This window comes from Bos grunniens, chromosome 7 (assembly GCF_055505025.1).
Source record: "Bos grunniens cultivar Pamir isolate PY7600 chromosome 7, Bosgru_T2T1.0, whole genome shotgun sequence".
Taxonomy (NCBI): domain Eukaryota; kingdom Metazoa; phylum Chordata; class Mammalia; order Artiodactyla; family Bovidae; genus Bos; species Bos grunniens.
In genome coordinates, this window is record NC_141171.1 from 12034618 (window position 1) to 12053400 (window position 18783).

General features: G+C 43.7%; 1 pseudogene; it reads right to left on the reverse strand.

Annotated features, from left to right (window-relative positions):
* Nucleotides 1-14446: 14446 nt before the first annotated feature.
* Nucleotides 14447-18372, reverse strand: LOC147368417 (small ribosomal subunit protein uS14 pseudogene; annotated as a pseudogene).
* Nucleotides 18373-18783: the final 411 nt, after the last annotated feature.

The following is an 18783-nucleotide window of genomic DNA, read 5'->3' on the forward strand; positions in this document are numbered from 1 at the left end:
CCTTTGATCCTGCAACACGACTGTGGTAACATCACAGGTTGTGATATATCACTGCCTCTGCTATTTGGAGGAGGTAATTATCCACTTCTTTCTAATTACCTGGTCAGAAGGGAGATGAATAGTCCTGAAGTCACCAGGGGATTTAGCAGCCTTGGTGGATTTAGGATACTTCCCCATGTGTGGGTGGCTGATTAGCTATATTTGCCAAGTACCTAACAGCTGCTATTAGCGTTTAATGATCTTAATTCCCCAAGTGGCTTGGTGGCAGAAAAGCTGTTCTCTGGATTTTTCCCTGCCAAGGTTCCCAGGAGACAAATATTTGCTCTCCGCATCTGTATGTTAGGGACCAGGAAGGCGTGTTCTCCGGATCCTGAAAATTTCTATCCAAGGAAATTTGTAATAGAGCCCACATTTGGTGAAAAGATTAAACCCTGAGATTGAAACTGCTCTGACTTCATCCCAGCGGCAAATGGATTATGTTCTCTCAAAGCATTTGCCTCTAGAGATGAACCAGGGAAATTTTTTTCCCCCTCTATATTCAATAAGAGTTTGGCTTCTTAGTACTAAACTGCAACTCGTTGCTTTGCTAGCTTTCTTGTTCACAGTCTTAGGAATGTCCTTACTAGTCCCCCAAAGAATTACTTTGCAGATAAACACAAAGTAATGTTTGGAAATGGATTTTCTTAAGATTTTCAGCTAGAGTTTTAAAACTTCAGCTATGCTACTTAGCGGCTGTGGGTCACTGGTCCCATCACTTAGTCTTTCTAGACCTTTATTTTTTTGTTTATAAAATAAGATTAACAATAGTAACTACTTCATCGAGTTGAAGATTAAATGAATTAATACAAATAAAATATTGGGTTGGTCAAAAAGTTAGTTTGGATTTTCCCATAACATCTTGTGGAAACTCAAAAGAATTTTTTTGCCAACCCAATACTCAGAATGGTGCCTGGCATAGCATATGTAAATATTAGCTATATTATTACTGTTAGTAAAGACAAATGTAAGTAAATCCCAGCATGCTCTCATCCCCTTCCTTCCATGGCAGGCACTGTCTTTGGTGTCTCCAGTTTCACCAAGATAAGCTTAGTTATATATTTCTTTTTATTTATTCTGTTTGGGCTATGTTATGCTTCTTGAATCAGAGGATTAATTTTTTATACGTTCTAGAAAATTTGTAGTTCTTGATCTCATTAAGTGTTGCCTTTCCTCCATTTTCTGTTTTTGACCCTCCTGGGTCTTTGATTAGATGTGCCTTGGGTTTAATCATTTTATTCTTCGTTTCTCTTATTCTTATTCTATATATTACCTTTTTGTGTGTGTTACAGTCCAGTTTATTTCCTCAGCTATTCTCCCAGTTCACTCATTTTCTCTTGGGTTGTGTTTAAGCTGCTTTTAATTAGTTGAGTTTTATATTTTTTTATTTTTACAGATTTTATTTAAAAAACTCTATTTCCCCCTCAACTTTCTTGTTGTTTGATCTTTGTTACTGCATCCTTAATTTTATTTTTACTATTTCACCTGTTGTTGCCTTTGTACCTGACAATTCCAGTATCTGAGGGCCTTGGAAAGGGGTTCAAGTCTGTTGCTGATTATTTCTCCAATCTTTGGGGCAGAGCGGTTTCTCATGGCTTTGGACTTTTTAAAATTTTGAAATTAAAAGTATGAATTTAAAATTACTCATCTAGTGCTGTGCCTGTGTATAAGACTCCTGGGACTGAATCATTTCTTTGCCACCTGCTAGCATTGTGAATGCTACTTTTCTGTGTCTCGGCTCCCTATCCAAAAATGGGGTGAGTAGGGGTATCTCATAAGGGTGTTTCTGAGTTTCATGAGTTGATAACTGCAAAGGGTTTACAACAGTGCCTGACACATACTTAGTCCTCATTAGGGTGACACTTTGTTTATACCAATACTCATTTATTGAATGAATGATAAGTGGATGAATGCAGTCTTGGTTTTCTCACCTTAAAATAAAGGAGTTAAGTTAAACAAATTGGCTGTACAGTCCTTTCAAGTTTAAAATTCATTGGTTTCCATATTTAATATGTATGGCTTGTAATATTTCTGCAGGCATATGAGCATATAAGTGTGACATTTTACTAACAAAATTTGTTAATAAAATTCACAAGGAATAAAGGATAATATAACTAAAGGCACAGGCTATGCCCCAAATGGAACTTGGCTGCATTGCACCTCTGGGCTTAAGTTTCCCCATCTGTAAATGTAGGGATAATGATGTTCATATCACTGAGGATTAAATCTATTATGCTAAGAATGCAATGATATTATTCAAAGGAGTGAAAATTGGGTTACATGTTTGAAAATGGAACAGAGGTAGCAGGACAGAGAAGCTGGGAAATGCAAGAGGAAAGGATGGTTGGGGAAAGGAGTGAGAGCTCTTCCAGTGCCCTGAAATAAAGCCCTGCTATATCAGATAGCTCCCCTGTCTCAGTTACTCATAAATTAACATGAAGTCTTTAAATTTATCAAAATTACTCTGGTTTCGAAGGTGAATGATATCAATGCCATATGAGTGATGTTTCATGCAGAAATCAGAGTCCCTCACCCAATGGAATGGTTCAGGTTGGCAAGGCAGTTCCCAGTGGTCACTCAGGTTCCCAGATTCCTCTTCTTGCTTCATCCTCCCTAAGGCATTAGTTCCCATCCTGACCACACACTGAAATCACCTGGAAAGGTACTTTTTCTCTGGCTGCTTTCAAGATCTTCCCTCAGTCTTTGATGTTCACAGTTAGGGTTAAGCTTAGGGTTAGGTATAAAAATATATGGATCCCTGACCCTGCCATTAGAGATCTGAATTAATTGGTCTGCAGTGGGATCTGGGCATAGGTTTTTTTTTAAAGCTCCCCAGGAGATTTAATGTATAGCCGTGTTTATGACCCACTGTCCTGTAGCACTGGTGTATTCCTCTGATCAACACCAGGTCACCATTACATCTCAGTTCCAGCCAGTAGGAAGGAGAAAGAAAGCACACAGGAAATGTGTGTGTTATCCATAAGATTCAAGCCAGGGAGTGAAATATGTCACTTCCTCTCATGCCCCATTGGTGGGAACTCAGTCACATGGCCTCACCTAGCTGCAAGGGAGGCTGGGAAATGTCTAACTGGGCAGTTATGTTCCTGGCTACCATTCTTTATTTATTTTTTAAAAATAATTTTACTTATTTATTTTTTGGCTGTCCTGGGTCTTTGCTGCTTTGCACAGGCTTTCTCTAGTTGCAGTGAGTGGGGGGCCACTCTTCGTTGCCATGCTTGGGCTTCTCATTATGGTGGCTTCTCTAGTTGTGGAGCACAGACTCGCGGCATGTGGGCTTAGTAGTCATGGCTCCCAGGCTGTAGAGCACAGGCTCAGTAATTGTGGCCAACTGGCTTAGCTGCTCTGTGGCATGGAATCTTCTGGGACCTGGGATGGAACCCATGTCCCCTGCATTGGCAGGCAGATTCCCATCCACTGCGCCACCTGGGAAGTCCCTGGCTACCATTCTGTTGCTTTGGAAGAAGAGGATTTGGGACAAAGGATGGGGTTCAGAAAACAAGTGGGCTGGTAGAGCTGGCTCTGGCAGTGACTGGCACTGGCCAATGTATTAATTTCCAAGGCTTGCCACAAATTGGGTCACTTAAAACAATAAAATGTATTTCCTCCTAGTTCTGGTGGCTAGAAGTCTAAAATTAAGATGTTGGTGGGGCCACAATCCCTCTAAAACTTGTAGGGGAGAAACTGTCTTTTCCCAGCTTTCAGTGGTTTGTCTGCAATAAACCTTGGCATTCCTTGACTTGCAGCTATACCACTTCAATCTCTGCCTCCTTGCTATGTGATGTTCTTGTGTCTCAGTGTCTTCTCTCTCCTCTTTCTTTTTATTTATTTTTTGTAAACACTTGGCAATCCTATTCTTTTTCATATGGTTACATTTATTTATGTTTTGCCTGAGCTGAGTGTTCACTGCTGCTTGGGCTTTTCTCTAGCTGGGGAGAGCAGGGGCTACTCTCTAATGGCTACTCTCCCATTTTTTAAGATTTTTTTTTTAATGTGGACCATTGTTAAAGTCTTTATTGAATCTGTTACAATATTGCTTCTGTTTTATGTTTTGTTTTTTTGTGTGTGTGTGGGCTTCAGTGTGTGGGCTTCTCACTGTGGTGGCTCCTCTTGTTGTGGAGCACAAGCTCTAGGGCATGCAGGCTTGAGCAGCTGTTGCATAAGGGCCCAGTAGTTGTGCTTCCCAGGCTCTAGAGCATTGGCTAAATACTTGTAGTGCTTAGGCTTAACTGCTCAGTGGCATGTGGAATCTTCCCAGACCAGGGATCAAATCTGAGTCTCTTGCATTGGCAGGCGGATTCTTTACCAGGGGAGCCCCATCCTCTTCTCTTTTTAGAAGGACACCAGGGACTTCCCTGGTGGTCCTGTGGTCAAGACTGCCTTCCAAGGCAGGGAGTATGGTTTCAATCCCTGGTTGGGGAACTAAGATCCCACATGCCTAGAGGACAAAAAAACAAAACATAAAACAGAAGCAATATCGTAACAGATTCAATAAAGACTTAAACAATGGTCCACATTAAAAAAAATCTTTAAAAATGGGCAAGAGTCATATCTACAATGATCCTAATAAGGTCATAATTTGAGGTACTGAGGTTTAGTGCCGGAGTTCAGCTCCAGCAGCCAGGGATTCAACCTGAAGAGATGAACGGTGTCAGCGATGAGACAGCCTCTCAGTTTTCTTGGACTGCCTATTTATTTCAACTTTAAGATTCTCTTTTATACTTTTACAAAAGCATTAGGTCAGAGGTTTGACATTTTCAGTTCCCCCTCATCCAGATTTATTATGTCCATAAATCACTGTTGCTCTTCAAACAGAGTTCCTGCTTCAGTGATTCTCTCAGGATCAGCCTTACCGTCTATTACCTACTTCCTCTAATGTGTCCTATAGTTAACTTGTGGTTACTTTGTAACTCATGCTACATTCCTCAGTTTACTACTTGTCTTCCTAAATCCTGTTTGCCCCTAACATCCTGAGCTCACTATCTCTTAAAAAGGCTTCTAGCTATAGTGTTTCTAAAAATTCCTAATTTCTATAAGCTATAGTAAAATATGCTAACTTTACAACATTCCTTAAATCTTTAACTTCTAACTATTTTAATTATTTTTAACCCCTAGATTCCGGAGAAGGCAATGGCACCCCACTCCAGTACTCTTGCCTGGCAAGTCCCATGGATGGAGGAGCCTGGTGGGCTGCAGTCCACGGGGTCGCCAAGAGTCAGACTTGACTGAGCGACTTCATTTTCACATTTCACTTTCATGGATTGGAGAAGGAAATGGCAACCCACTCCAGTGTTCTTGCCTGGAGAATCCCAGGGACGGGGGAGCCTGGTGGGCTGCCGTCTATGGGGTCGCACAGAGTCGGACATGACTGAAGTGACTTAGCAGCAGCAGCAACCCCTAAATTCAGTAAACTCCTTTGCCATAAACATTTTCCTCACAAATAGGCTTCAGATAGCAATCCCTCCCATGGCCTCAAGCTGAGGCCTATGTGCTCATCCTGGAACACTCTTTTGTAAAAGTCCTTAAACAAATATCAATGATTAACTTTATGAATTATTCTCTGAGCACAGCTGCAGAAGAATAGGCTTTGTGCTTTCTCATGCTCCTCTCAAGAGCAATAAGCACCTTAATATTCCTTTTCAGTCAACTCAGATGAGGAGAGGAAAAAACAAGTCAGAATTACAAGGCCTAACTCCTTCGTCCCGGGTCCGTGCCTGCGGAATGAGGAGAGGGGGCTGGGGCCATGCCTCCATTTTGTCAGTAATGCCTAACGTGGCTCCCAACAGTTTAAGACTTAAACATTTTGTTGTTGTTGTTGAGGATCACAATTCAATCCATAGCAGCCAGGAATCAAGAACGAAAATGATAAGGCACCTTTCAATGTGGCCATCACAGAGAGACAGTGACTTGGCAACTTATCCTTCCTTTCTCTGTGCCTCATCCCCATCCTAGGCACCATGTGAGGCCCAAAAAATTAAGATGCAGCATTATGGCACCAAGAAAAAGCACCCCACCAAGCAGAAGAGAACCCTAAATTGTCTGAGATGAAGTTTCCCATTGCACAGAATAAGGGTTGGAACTAGTCATGAAAGTAAAAGTGCTAGTTGCTTAGTCGTGTGTTGTGACTCCATGGTCTGTAACCCATAGGCTCCTCTGTCCATGAGATTTTTCAGGCAAGAATACTGGAATTGACTGCCATTCCCTTCTCCAGGGGGTCTTCCTGACCCAGGGATTGAACACATTCTTTACCATCTGAGCCACCAAATTGTTACCAAAAAACAATTAACATCTCTCAGGTATGTAAACTGGGCACTGAAATTGACATAAGCAACATCCTCAAGGGTTCAACAGAACGAAGTGTTAACAAACTCCCAGATCAGGTGTTGGCAAACTATGGCTCACCAGCCAAATTTGCTGGCTACCTATTTTCGTAAATAAAGTTTTACTGACAGCCACACCCATTCATATACCTACTGTTTATGGCTGTTTTTTAAAATAACAGTTAACATTTATTTATTTATGGCTGTGTTGCGTCTTTGTTGCTGCGCGTGGGCTTTCCCTAGTTGCGGTGTGCAGGCTTCTTATTGTGGTGGCTTCTCTGGCTGCACAGCATGGGCTCTGGGGTGTGTGGACTTCAGTAGTGGCAGCGTGTGGGCTCTAGAGCACAGGTTGAGCAGTGACACAGGGGGTTAGTCTCCCCAAGTCATGTGGGATCTTCCTGGACCATGGATCGAACCCATGTCCCCTGTATTGGCAGGTGGATTCTTAACCACTGGGTCACCAGGGAAGTTACCTATGGCTGTTTTTAATGCTAAAAAGTTAGATTTAAGTCACCTCGATAGAGACTGTACAATCTGCAAAGCCCAGAATATTTATCATCTGGTCCTTTACAGGAGTTTGCCAACCCCAGTCTGGATCAAGCTTTCAGATCCTCTACAATTTAAGACCAGTTTTTCAAACATATACTCCAGTACTCTTCCACCTAAACTTTCCAATATATTAAAACTAGTATCTGCAACATAGGCACTTCCTATGTTCAGAGCAGCACTATTCACAAGTGGCAAGACATGGAAGCAACCTCAATGTCCACTGACAGGTGACTGGATAGAGAAGATGTGGAGCATGTATATGACAGAATACTACTCAGCTATAGAAAAGAATAAAATAGTGTCATTGTCAGCAACACAGATGGGACTAGAGATTATCATACTAAGCGAAGTAAGTCAGAGGGAGAAAGACAAATATCATGTGATATCACTATGTAAGTGATATCACACTTACATATCGTATTTTAGATATCCATTCCTTAAGTAATGGAATCTAAAATATGACACAAATGGATTTATCTTTGAAACAGAAACAGCCCCACAGATACAGAGATCAGATTTGTGGTTGCCAGGGAGAAGAGGGTGGAGGAAGGAGCACTGGGAGTTTGGGGTTAACCGATGCAAACTATTATACACAGAATGGATAAACAACAAGGTCCTACTATATAGCACAGGGAACCATATTCAATATGCTGCGATAAATGGTAAGAAGGCCTTGTGTTAGCCAGTTATGTCTGACTCTGCCACCCCATGGACTGTAGCCTACCAGGCTTCTCTGTCCATGGAATTCACCAGGTTCCTGTGAAACCTGTATGCAGGTCAAGAAGCAACAGTTAGAACTGGACACAGAACACACTGGTTCAAAATTGGGAAAGGAGTATGTCAAGGATGTATATTGTCACCTTGCTTATTTAACTTATATGCAGAGCACATCATGAGAAATGCTGGGCTGGAAGAAGCACAAGCTGGAATCAAGATTTCTGGGAGAAATATCAATAACCTCAAATACGCTGATGACACTACCCTTATGGCAGAAAGTGAAGAGGAACTGAAGAGCCACTTGATGAAAGTGAAAGAGGAGAGTGAAAAGGCTGGCTTAAAGCTCAACATTCAAACAACAAAGATCATGGCATCTGGTCCCATCACTTCATGGCAAATAGATGGGGAAACAATGGAAACAGTGATAGACTTTACTTTCTTGGGTTCCAAAATCACAGCAGATGATGACTGCAGCCACAAAATTAAAAGACACTTGCTCCTTGGAGGAAAAGCTATGACAAACCTAGACAGTGTATTAAAAAGCAGACACATTGCTTTGCCAACAAAGATCCGTCTAGTCAAAGTTATGGTTTTTCCAGGAGTCATGTATGGATGTGAGAGCTGGACCATAAAGAAGGCTGAGTGCTGAAGACTTGATGCTTTTGAACTGTGGTGTTGGAGAAGACTCTTGAGAGTCCCTTGAACTGCAAGGAGATCAAGCCAGTCAACCCTAAAAGAAATCAATCCTGAATATTTATTAAAAGGACTAATGCTGAAGCTGAAGCTCCAATACTTTGTCCACCTGATGTAAGGAGCCTGTCCAACATACATTTCTCTTTCTTCTGTTAATATAGTTCTTCTGATTTTCTTTTTGGGGAATCATTGTCATTAGAAAAGAACCTGATGCTGGGAAAGATTGAAGACAGGAGGAGAAGGGGATAACAGAGGACAAGATGGTTGGACAGCATCACTGACTCAGTGGACATGAGTTTGAGCTAGCTCCGGGAGATGGTGAAGGAGAGGGAAGCCTGGTGTGCTGCAGTGCTGCTGCTGCTGCTGATAAGTCGCTTCAGTCTTGTCCGACTCTGTGCGACCCCATAGACGGCAGCCCATCCCTGGGATTCTCCAGGAAAGAACACTGGAGTGGGTTGCCATTTCCTTCTCCGTGCTGCAGTGCATCGGGTCACAAAGAGTCGGACACGACTGAGTGACTGAACAACAACAGCAACAAGAATACTGGAGTGGGGAGCCATTCCCTTCCCCAGGGGATCTTCTCAACTCAGGGATCGAACCTGGGTCTCCTGCATTGCAGGCAGATTTTTTTAACATCTGAGCCACCAGGGAAGCCGGTGATAAACCATAATGGATATTAAAAAGGAATATATGTATGTATAACTCAATCACTTTGCTGTATATCATAAATTAAGACATTTAAATCAACTATGCTTCAACAGAAAAATTAAAAATAAATGATATCCATAAAGCCCTTTGGAGAAGGCAATGGCACCCCACTCCAGTACTGTTGCCTGGAAAATCCCATGGGTGGAGGAGCCTGGTGGGCTGCAGTCCATGGGGTCGAGAAGAGTCAGACATGACTGAGTGACTTCACTTTCACTTTCCACTTTCATGCATTGGAGAGGGAAATGGCAACCCACTCCAGTGTTCTTGCCTGGAGAATCCCATGGACAGAGAAGCCTGTTAGGCTGCAGTCCATGGGGTCGCACAGAGTCGGACACGACTGAAGCGACTTGGCAGGCAGCATAAAGCCCTTTAAATCAATTATCTCTAAAAAATTTTTGTCCCCCAGGAGAGAATCAAGACCCCACCTCTTCCCACCATCCAGTGGATGACAGTTGGATGGTTAAGAAGACACGTCATCCTGAACACATCCTAAAACTTAGGTAATAGTGTGTACATATGCTTTAGCAGTAAGAGCAGAGCTCCTCTTTTCATTCCATACATATATGACTTAAAGTCTACTTATTGAAAAATTATAGGCCAAAAGTACTGCTGATGCAAATGAGTGTTATTAAATACTGTAGGATTTGCCAAACAACCCACGACAAATTAAACTGATAATAACAAGCTAAGCCCACAGTAATTTATCATTAGCTAAGCAAAAAGAACAGCATTCAAAAACCATGGCCAACTCAAGAGAATACAAAGGCAAAATGTTCCTTCAGGGAATTATCGAAATTCCTACTATTGGTGTATACATGTGTGTGTGATACTGTGGGTTATTATTTGGCAGCCAGACTTCTAGGTGGAATACCAAATAAAAATGCTCAGTTAGCTGTAGTGACTTGCTATTTTAAATTTATGAACACTATGTTTTAGTAAGCCTCAATGACTCACTTAGCATATATAGGCATAATGGATATCTGTTGGGTTTGCCTGTCCAACATACATTTCTGTTAAAATGTTTCTTCTGATTTTCTTTTGGGGAATCATTGTCTCATTCTATTTTTTTTTTTTTTTTTAATTTATTTGGCTGCACCGGGTCTTAGCTGTGGAAACACGGAATCTTTGTTGCCACATGCAGGATCTTTGCTTCGCCATGAGGATCATCTGTTGTGGCATGCAGGCTCTTAATTGCAGCATGTGGGATCTTAGTTCCCTGACCAGGGGTCGAACCCAGGCTCCTCTGCATTGTGAGTGTGGAGTCTTAACCACTGGACCACCAGGGAAGTCCCAATTGTCCCATTCTTATCCATGTGACTTGAGAAGGGCCAGCTTTAGAACTGGGCCTAGAACCAAGACTGGCCATTCAGTGTATGACATCTCTTTGCTCATAGTTCAGCCATGAGCACATATCTCAAGGTGATGAGACTTGCTTCCAGGATTTCTGCCATGGTTGCTAAGCTTGGAGAATGAAACTGCCTACAGCAGGGAGAACCAGACAGCTAACGGAGACAACAGAAAGGGAAGCAGGGCTGGGAATGGACAGATTCCTGACACTGTTTGAACACATGCATCCAGCCAAGCCTGAAGCCTTAGGTGAAGTCTCCCTTAAGAATCAAGGGATTTGTACTTTTGGAAGGAATGATGCTAAAGCTGAAACTCCAGTACTTTGGCCACCTCATGCGAAGAGTTGACTCATTGGAAAAGACTCTGATGCTGGGAGGGATTGGGGGCAAGAGGAGAAGGGGACGACAGAGGATGAGATGACTGGATGGCATCACTGACTCGATGGACGTTGAGTCTGAGTGAACTCCGGGAGTTGGTGATGGACAGGGAGGCCTGGCGTGCTGCTATTCATGGGGTCGCAAAGAGTCGGACACGACTGAGTGACTGAACTGAACTGACTGAGGTGTCTCGAGGGGCTTCCCTGGTAGCTCAGCTGGTGAAGAATCCTCCTGCAATGTGGGAGACCTAGGTTCAATCCCTGGGTTGGGAAGATCCCTTGCAGTGGATTGCAGGGCAATCCACTCCAGTACTCTTGCCTGGAGCATCCCCACGGAAGAGTCGGACATGACTGAGCAACTAAGCACAGCATAGCACAGGTGTCGCAAGACCATACTCTGGAAGAAATTCTAACCTGCACATGCTGAAACCTTGTACAAGCCCCTGTGTCTTTGTCTTTTGAAGTAAAATGCTGACTCAAGAGCGAATGAGTGGGAAATGTGAAGGTGTAGAAACAAAGAATAACTATTGGGCTAAGGAACTGGTAACAATTTAGACAATAATTCCGCTGCATAGCAGAATCACTGAATTCCCAGTTCCCTGAAAGATACAGATAAAGGCCTGGCACACAGTCCTAAGTTGTTTTTACAGGAAGCAGACCAGATGAAAACTGCTTACCACAAGAACACAGACCCCAGACTGGATGAAACCAGAAGGTTGATGAGGCTTGAAACTTCATCTTGATGCCAACCAATCCAAGAACTGTCCATGAGCTGATCATGCCCCTTCTCCTTGAACACTATAAAACTCCTTGCTACCCGCTCCAAGGTGGGTCACATGATCTTGAGGGCATTGGCCCACTGTGGAGAAGGCGATGGCACCCCACTCCAGTACTCTTGCCTGGAAAATCCCATGGACGGAGGAGCCTGGTGGGCTGCAGTCCATGGGGTCGTGAAGAGTCGGACACCACTGAGCGACTTCACTTTCACTTTTCACTTTCATGCATTGGAGGAGGAAATGGAAACCCACTCCAGTATTCTTGCCTGGAGAATCCCAGGGACGGGGGAGCCTGGTGGGCTGCTGTCTGTGGGGTCGCACAGAGTCAGACACGACTGAAGCGACTTAGCAGCAGCAGCAGCAGCAGCAGCCCACTGTGGCCCCCTGTGCCTGGCAAAGGAATAAAAGCTGCTCTTTGCTACTTCACCCCAAACTCCCTCTGTGTGTTTCTGTTCAGCACCTGTGAACAGAGGCCAAGTTTCGGCAGCAATGCCAATAAAGTCATATTTTATTTTTTTAAATTTATGTGGCCATGCGGAGTCATAGTTGCGGCATATGGAATCTTTGGTTGTGGCACATGGGCTTAGTTGCGGGCCCCGGGCCCCCACATTGGGAGCTTAAAGTCCTAACCACTGGACCACCAGGGAGGTCCCTAAGTCACATTTTATAACTGAGGATATGTGTTGGAAAAATAAACCCCAGATGGGATTTTTTTTTTTAATGTTTGCTATTGGTTGCTGAGTGAAATTCAAGAGCATTTCTTCTTCCCAGAGATTATGAGGGAAAAATAAGCATACCTCCTCCTGTAAGCCGGTTCTCTGATGTGATATGAGCTCAAAACTTTAGGCTTCAGGATATGATAATAAATGATGAAAGCAAATCACCCAGAGAAAAAGAGAAATGGAGAGAGAAGATGAGAGTGGAGTGACTGTGTTTTGAGAGGTCACTTGACAGTTATTTTTCCAGTTGTTCCAAAATGTTCATTACAGATGTTAGACAAGGCTTGGCAAACATGTGCTTCAAATTTCCTGTGTGGTTGTGTTTGTTTGCTAGGATTGCCGTAACAAAGTGCCATAAGCTCAGGGGCTTAACAGCAGGGATTTATCGTCTCATAGTTCTGGAGGCTGAAATCTGGGATCAAGGTGTCAGCGGGTTCTTTTTTCTTTCTAATAATTTTATTTCTTTAGTTTTGGCTGTGGTGGGTCTTCATTTCTGGGCACTTTTTTTTCTCTAGTTGCAGCAAGTGGGGTTACTCTCTCGTGGCAGGGGCTTTTCTTTGCGGTGGCTCTAGGGCTCATGGGCTTCAGGAGTTGCGGTTTCCAGGCTCTAGAGCACAGGCTCAGTAGTTGTGGCGCAGAATTAGTTACTCCCAGGCATATGGGATCTTCCCGCGCCAGGGATGGAATGGGTGTCTTCTGCATTGACAGGCAGATTCTTTACTACTGAGCTAATCAGGCAAGCCCAGCGCTGATTCTTCCTGCAGGTCATGAAGGAGAATCTGTCTCATGTCTCTCGCCTTACTTTTAGTGACTGGCTAGCAATCTTTGGTGTTCCTTGACTTGTAGAAGCATCTCCCCAATCTCTGCCTTCATCTTCATAATGGTGTTCCTCTTGAGTGTGTTTGTATGGGTGTGTGTGTCTGTCCAAATTTCTCCCTTTTCTAAGGACACTGGTCATATTGGATTAGGAGCCCACCCTAGTTCAGTATGGGGGCTTCCCTGGTGGCTCAAACAGTAAAGAATCTGCTTGCAGTGCAGGAGGTGAAAGTGACACGGCTTCGATCCCTGGGTCAGGAAGATGCCCTGGAGCAGGAAATGGCAACCCACCCCAGTATTCTTGCCTGGAGAATCCCACGAACAGAGGAGTCTGGCGGACTACAGTCCATGGGGACTCAAAGAGTTGGACACGACTGAGCGATTAACACACTAGTCCAGTAGGACTTTAACTAATCACATCTGCTGTGACCCTATTTCCAAATAAGTTCCCATTCTGAAGTATTGGGGGTTAGGACTCCAGCATATCTTTTTTTTTTTAATTTAAAAAGTTCGTTTATTTTTCATTTGGATGCTCCAAGTCTTAAGTTACGGCACTCAGGGTCTTCATTGCCACGTGGGGAGTCTTCCTTGCAGCTTGCAGTCTCTTTAGTTGCGGCATGAAGGATCTAATTCCCTGACCAGGGACTAAACCCAGGTTCCCTGCATTGGGAGCACAGAGTTTAAACCAATGGACCAAAATGGAAATCTGCTAATTTGCCTTTTTTTTTTTTTGGTAGGGGGACACAATTCAACCCAGAATTCTCCATCTCATTTTATAAAGTCTTCAGTATAGCTGTGCTCTCAGGGACACATTTGAGGGGTTTTGTAGAGCTGGACTCTCTCACCCATTGGTTTCTCCAGCCTCCCATGTTTACCTCCCTGGAAAGCCTTGTCCTGCTTTCATCAGTGGGGTTAGTTGCTCCATTGTGTCTGACTCTTTGCAACCGCATGGACTGTAGCCACTAGGTTCCTCTGTGGATGGGGATTCTTCAGTCAAGAATACTGGAGTGGGTTGCCTAGCCCTCCTCCAGGGGATCTTCCCAACCCAGGGATCGAACCCAGGTCTCCTGCACTGCAGGCTGATTCTTTACCAGCTGAGCCACCAGGGAAGCCCTCAAATGTCAGTGTATGTCTCCCCAAATGGGTAGGAGGATCCTCTCCCCAAGGACCTTGGCTCATTCAGGAATGCCCCTCCAACAGCCAGGAATATAACCTCAGGTGACAGAAAGTCCTCTCTTGTCTGTGCATCCAAACCACTCATGGATTTTTTTTGGGGGGGGGTAGTTTTTAAACTTTCATTTTCTATGCAAAGAGCTAATATTGTTTCCACATAAGGTAGATGTGCTGAATGATCTATCCAAGGAACTTCAGTTAGTCTGATTTAACAAAGCCAACGTCCTTCATGTACTGGTGGCCCATATTGAGGCAGTGTTTCCGGATCAGACCGTGCCTGTTTGAGCAGACCCGGCAAGCGAGAGAACCTTCGCTGAATTTTCTCAAATGGCCCCATTAGAGCTGCTGGTGACCCACGTTGCTGTCTTGACTGCAATGAGGCAAAAGGCTCACATATTTTTTTAAATTAAACACATTAAGTTGTAGTCAACTATGTGTCATATACCATTTTAAAGTGCATACAGTGCAGTGGCATTTACTAGTTTCATGGTGTTCTGCAGCTCTCACCTCCATCTAGTTCCAAAACATTTTCATCACCCCAAAGGAAGCTCCATACGATTTAGCACTCCCTCCCCAGTCCTTCCCTCCCCCCCGTCCCTGTCAACCACTCATCGGCTTTCTGTCCCTATGGATTTATCCTGAATGTTTCAATACATGGAATCACTCAATATGTGACCTTTTCTGAGCGGCTACTTTCACTCAGCAAAATGTTTTTGAGGCTCATCCACACTGTACCAGGTATCAGTGCCTCTTTTCTTGTGGAGACCTTTTGGTTTTATTAATTTTGATTGGAGTACAGTTGCTTTACAGTGCTGTCTTAGTTTCTGCTGTGCAACAAAGTCAATCAGTTATACGCATACGCGTACCCACTCTGTTTTTTAAGAATTCCTTCCCATTTAGGTCACCACAGAGCACTGAGTAGAGTTCCCTGTGCTATACGGTAAGTTTTCATTTGTTATCTATTTTATACATAGTGGTATATATATGTCGATCCCAATCTCCCAATTCATCCCATCTCCTCTTCCCCCATGGTAACCCTCAGTTTGTCCTCTAAATCTGTGACTCTATTTCAGCTTTGCAAATAAGTTCATCTGTACCGTTTTTCTAGATTGCCTTGTGTAGCTTTTTAAAGACAGACTTGCCTGGACAAATACATCTAGGTAAGGGTTGAAAAACTACGCCCGATGCGGGGTGGGGCTTCCCAAGTATGGCTCCCTGCCTCTTTATATAGCCTGTGAACTAAGAATGATTTTTACCTTTTAAAATCATTTTAAAAAGTTAAGTGAAGAATAGTCCATGGTGAGAATGATATAAATCTGAAAATTCAGTGTCTACAAAGTTTTTCTGAACCACAGCTACTCCCATTTGTTTCCATTTTGTCTATGGCCCCTTTCAAGCTACCAAGACAGAGTACAAGACAGAGTTCAAGGCTGGTCTGAAGGTAGTGAGTTATCTCAATTGATTGTTCACAGTCAGTTACAGATCGAACTCCTCGTTCTGCTGACTAGAAAAAAAAAAAAAGAAAAGAAAAAAAAAGACACAAAAAAGACAGAGTTCAAGACGGAGACGGTCTGGCCCCCAAACTAATGATACTGACCACTTGGCCCTTTAAGGAAAGTCAGCAGATCACTGTCCCAGGGAATGGACACCACCTAAATTTTCATCCATTCCTTATAAAGGACTCTTTCTCTTTCCCCTCATCTTCCCCCCCGACAAATGAAGCCAAACTCCTCCCAGAATCCACACGGAGACCCCTCAGTTAGAAAGATTAGTTCAAACCCATACATATCAGTTTGCTATACACTTGAAACTAACACAACATTGTAAATTAATTATATTTCTGGGAATTCCCTGTCAGTCCAGTGGTTAGGACTCCAAGTTTCCACTGCAGGGGACATGAGTTCAATCCCTGGCAGGGGAACTAAGGTCTTACATGTTGTGAGGTGCAGCCAAAAAAAAAAAAAATAGAGCAATGATGGAATAGAATCAGAGGACCTGGTTTAGAACGAGGAGATAAAGTAAGCCTCTCTCCAAGGAAGAATTTTGATTCTGATGATTCTGATACTAATTCCAATGTGTGGCTTCCCCTTCTCCCCGCTATACCACCAAGCAATTTTCCAACGTACTGGGTGTCTTGCATTTCCACTCAGTTTTGACACAACCTGCAGATAGCATCAGGGTCCACAGGTTAAGGACTCGGTCCCATATGACTGCCCCCACTGCAGATGCCGAGCACAGTTCCAGGTTGTTACCTGTGTTTCTGACCAACTGGGTATAAATCAGAGGTTCCCATTGAGTCAGGAGATGGATGAGCCCCCGGAGGAAACAGTTAGAGTTGGTTCTCTGTGGACCGATTCTCTAAGAAGAAAATAGTAGGACAGTCGAGGGAGGAGGCTAAGCCCTGCCCAGATCGAAGATAAAAGCACCACGTATTTCCCATTCTTGAAGTCAAGGAAACTCTCTTGATTAGAAAGCTCCTTGGAGGTAAAAAAATGGAGGGGGTGTCACACACCCTCTTGGCCTCTTCGGTGGAATATATCTTGACTGACAGATGTTCATACACACATAGGGGGATCCTGAGATATACCACATATAGACTCAGAAGCAGGTGAATCAAAATGATTGGCCAAAGGAAACCCCGAAATGAATGCCCCTTAAAAGTAATTGACTACCAGAAAGGGGTGACTCTCTCTCTGAGTCTGCCCACGAGACTATCCACATGTACTATACTCTTTTCTTCCTCCTAGTAAACACTTGTTTCGCTGTGTGCTGTGCTAAGTTGCTTCAGTCATGTCTGGCTCTTTGTAACCCCATAGACTGTAGTCCGCCAGGCTCCTCTGTCCGTGGAATCCTCCAGGCAAGAATACTGGAGTGGGTTGCCATACTCTTCTTCAGGGCATCTTCCTGACCCAGGGATGGAACTCGGGTCTCCTGCATCGCGGGTGAATTCTTTACCTGCTGAGCCACCAGGGAAGCCCCACTTGTTTCACTACTTCTGTCTTTGTGGGAATTCTTTTTCTGCAAAGTTGAAGAGCCAGGGTCTTGTCACTGGCCTCTGGTCTAGCGGCTAGGATTTGGTGCTCTCACCGTTATGACCCAATCCCAGTCTCTGGCGGGGAACTGAAACCCTGCTTCAAGGCACTGCAGGACGAGGCCACCTGAGATCACCGTGACCCCCTTCTTGGGTTTGATTAATTTCCTACAGTGGCTCACTGAACTCAGAATACTAGAGTTTACTCACTAGATCATTTGTTTATTACAGTGAGACTCAACAGCCAGATGCAGAGAGATACACAGGCAAGATCCTGAACAAAGGAACTTCTGAAAGTGTTCTGGTTCACCAACCTAGAAGTTCTCTGGACCCCAATCTTTGAGTTTTTATGGAAGCTTCATTACATAGACATGATTGATTAAGTCCTTGATCACTGGTGATTGAACTCAATCACCCCAGAGGTTGGGAAGTAGGAGTGAAATTTTCAACCCTCTAATGACAAAGCTGGTTCCAATGGCAACCCACCCACGTCTCTGTGTGCTTTCCCTAGCATAACAAGACACGTTTATCACTCTTATCACAGAAATTCCAAGGTTTTAAGAGCTGTATGATAGAAACAAGGATGAAGACCAAATATATATATTTCTTTTTATTTCTTTATTTTAGTTTTGATGTGCTGGGTCTTCCTTGCTGTGCTTGGGCTTTCTCTAGTTGCGGAGAGTGGGGGCTACTCTCTGGTTGCAGTGTGCGGGTTTCTCACTGTGGTGACTTCTCTTGTTGGGGAGCAGGGCCCTAGAGAGTGGGCTCAGTAGCTGTGGCACATGGGCTTAGTTGCTCCAAACCATGTGGATCTTCCTGGACCAGGGATTGAGCCCATGTCCCCTGCATTGGCAGGCAGATTCTTAACCACTGGACCATCAGGGAAGTCGCAAATATATGTATTTCGTATTATAAATCACAATATCACAGATCTCAAGCTTCCCTTTCTTGACTTGTCAATCCCAGGAAATTCCCATGATTTTCTGCCTGTCCATAAAGTATCTGGAATTGTCGATGGCCAGCTGCCTTATCACCTTAGGAAATCCTTGTGTAAACTCTCTTTCCCCCCATGAGTGAGAAACGTGGTCTCCATGGCAGCGAGGTTAAAGTTCTCTCTGATTTCATGTCACTTCATTGGCAGTTTAATTGTCCAGGACATGAGAAAAACAAAACACCAAACGCCTTATACTGATATGTGTACAACACAGATTTTGAATAATGCCCCTGAGGGAAACATTTCTACCTTTCTTTTCTGTTGCTCCATAATAAATTCTCAAAAATATTTCCCTGAAGCAATGTGCTTCAGTGCTTAAAATCTGCCTTAACATCTAGTGGAAATGAGACAGGAGGGAAGGGGGCAGACACAGCCTTTAAAAGAATGATGTAATCACTGAGGATACAACAAAAACTGATTAAAACTAATTAGCCCCAAGATGACAGGCTGCCCTGGGGGCTCAGATGGTGAAGAATCCACCTGCAATGTGGGAAACCTGGGTTCGATCCC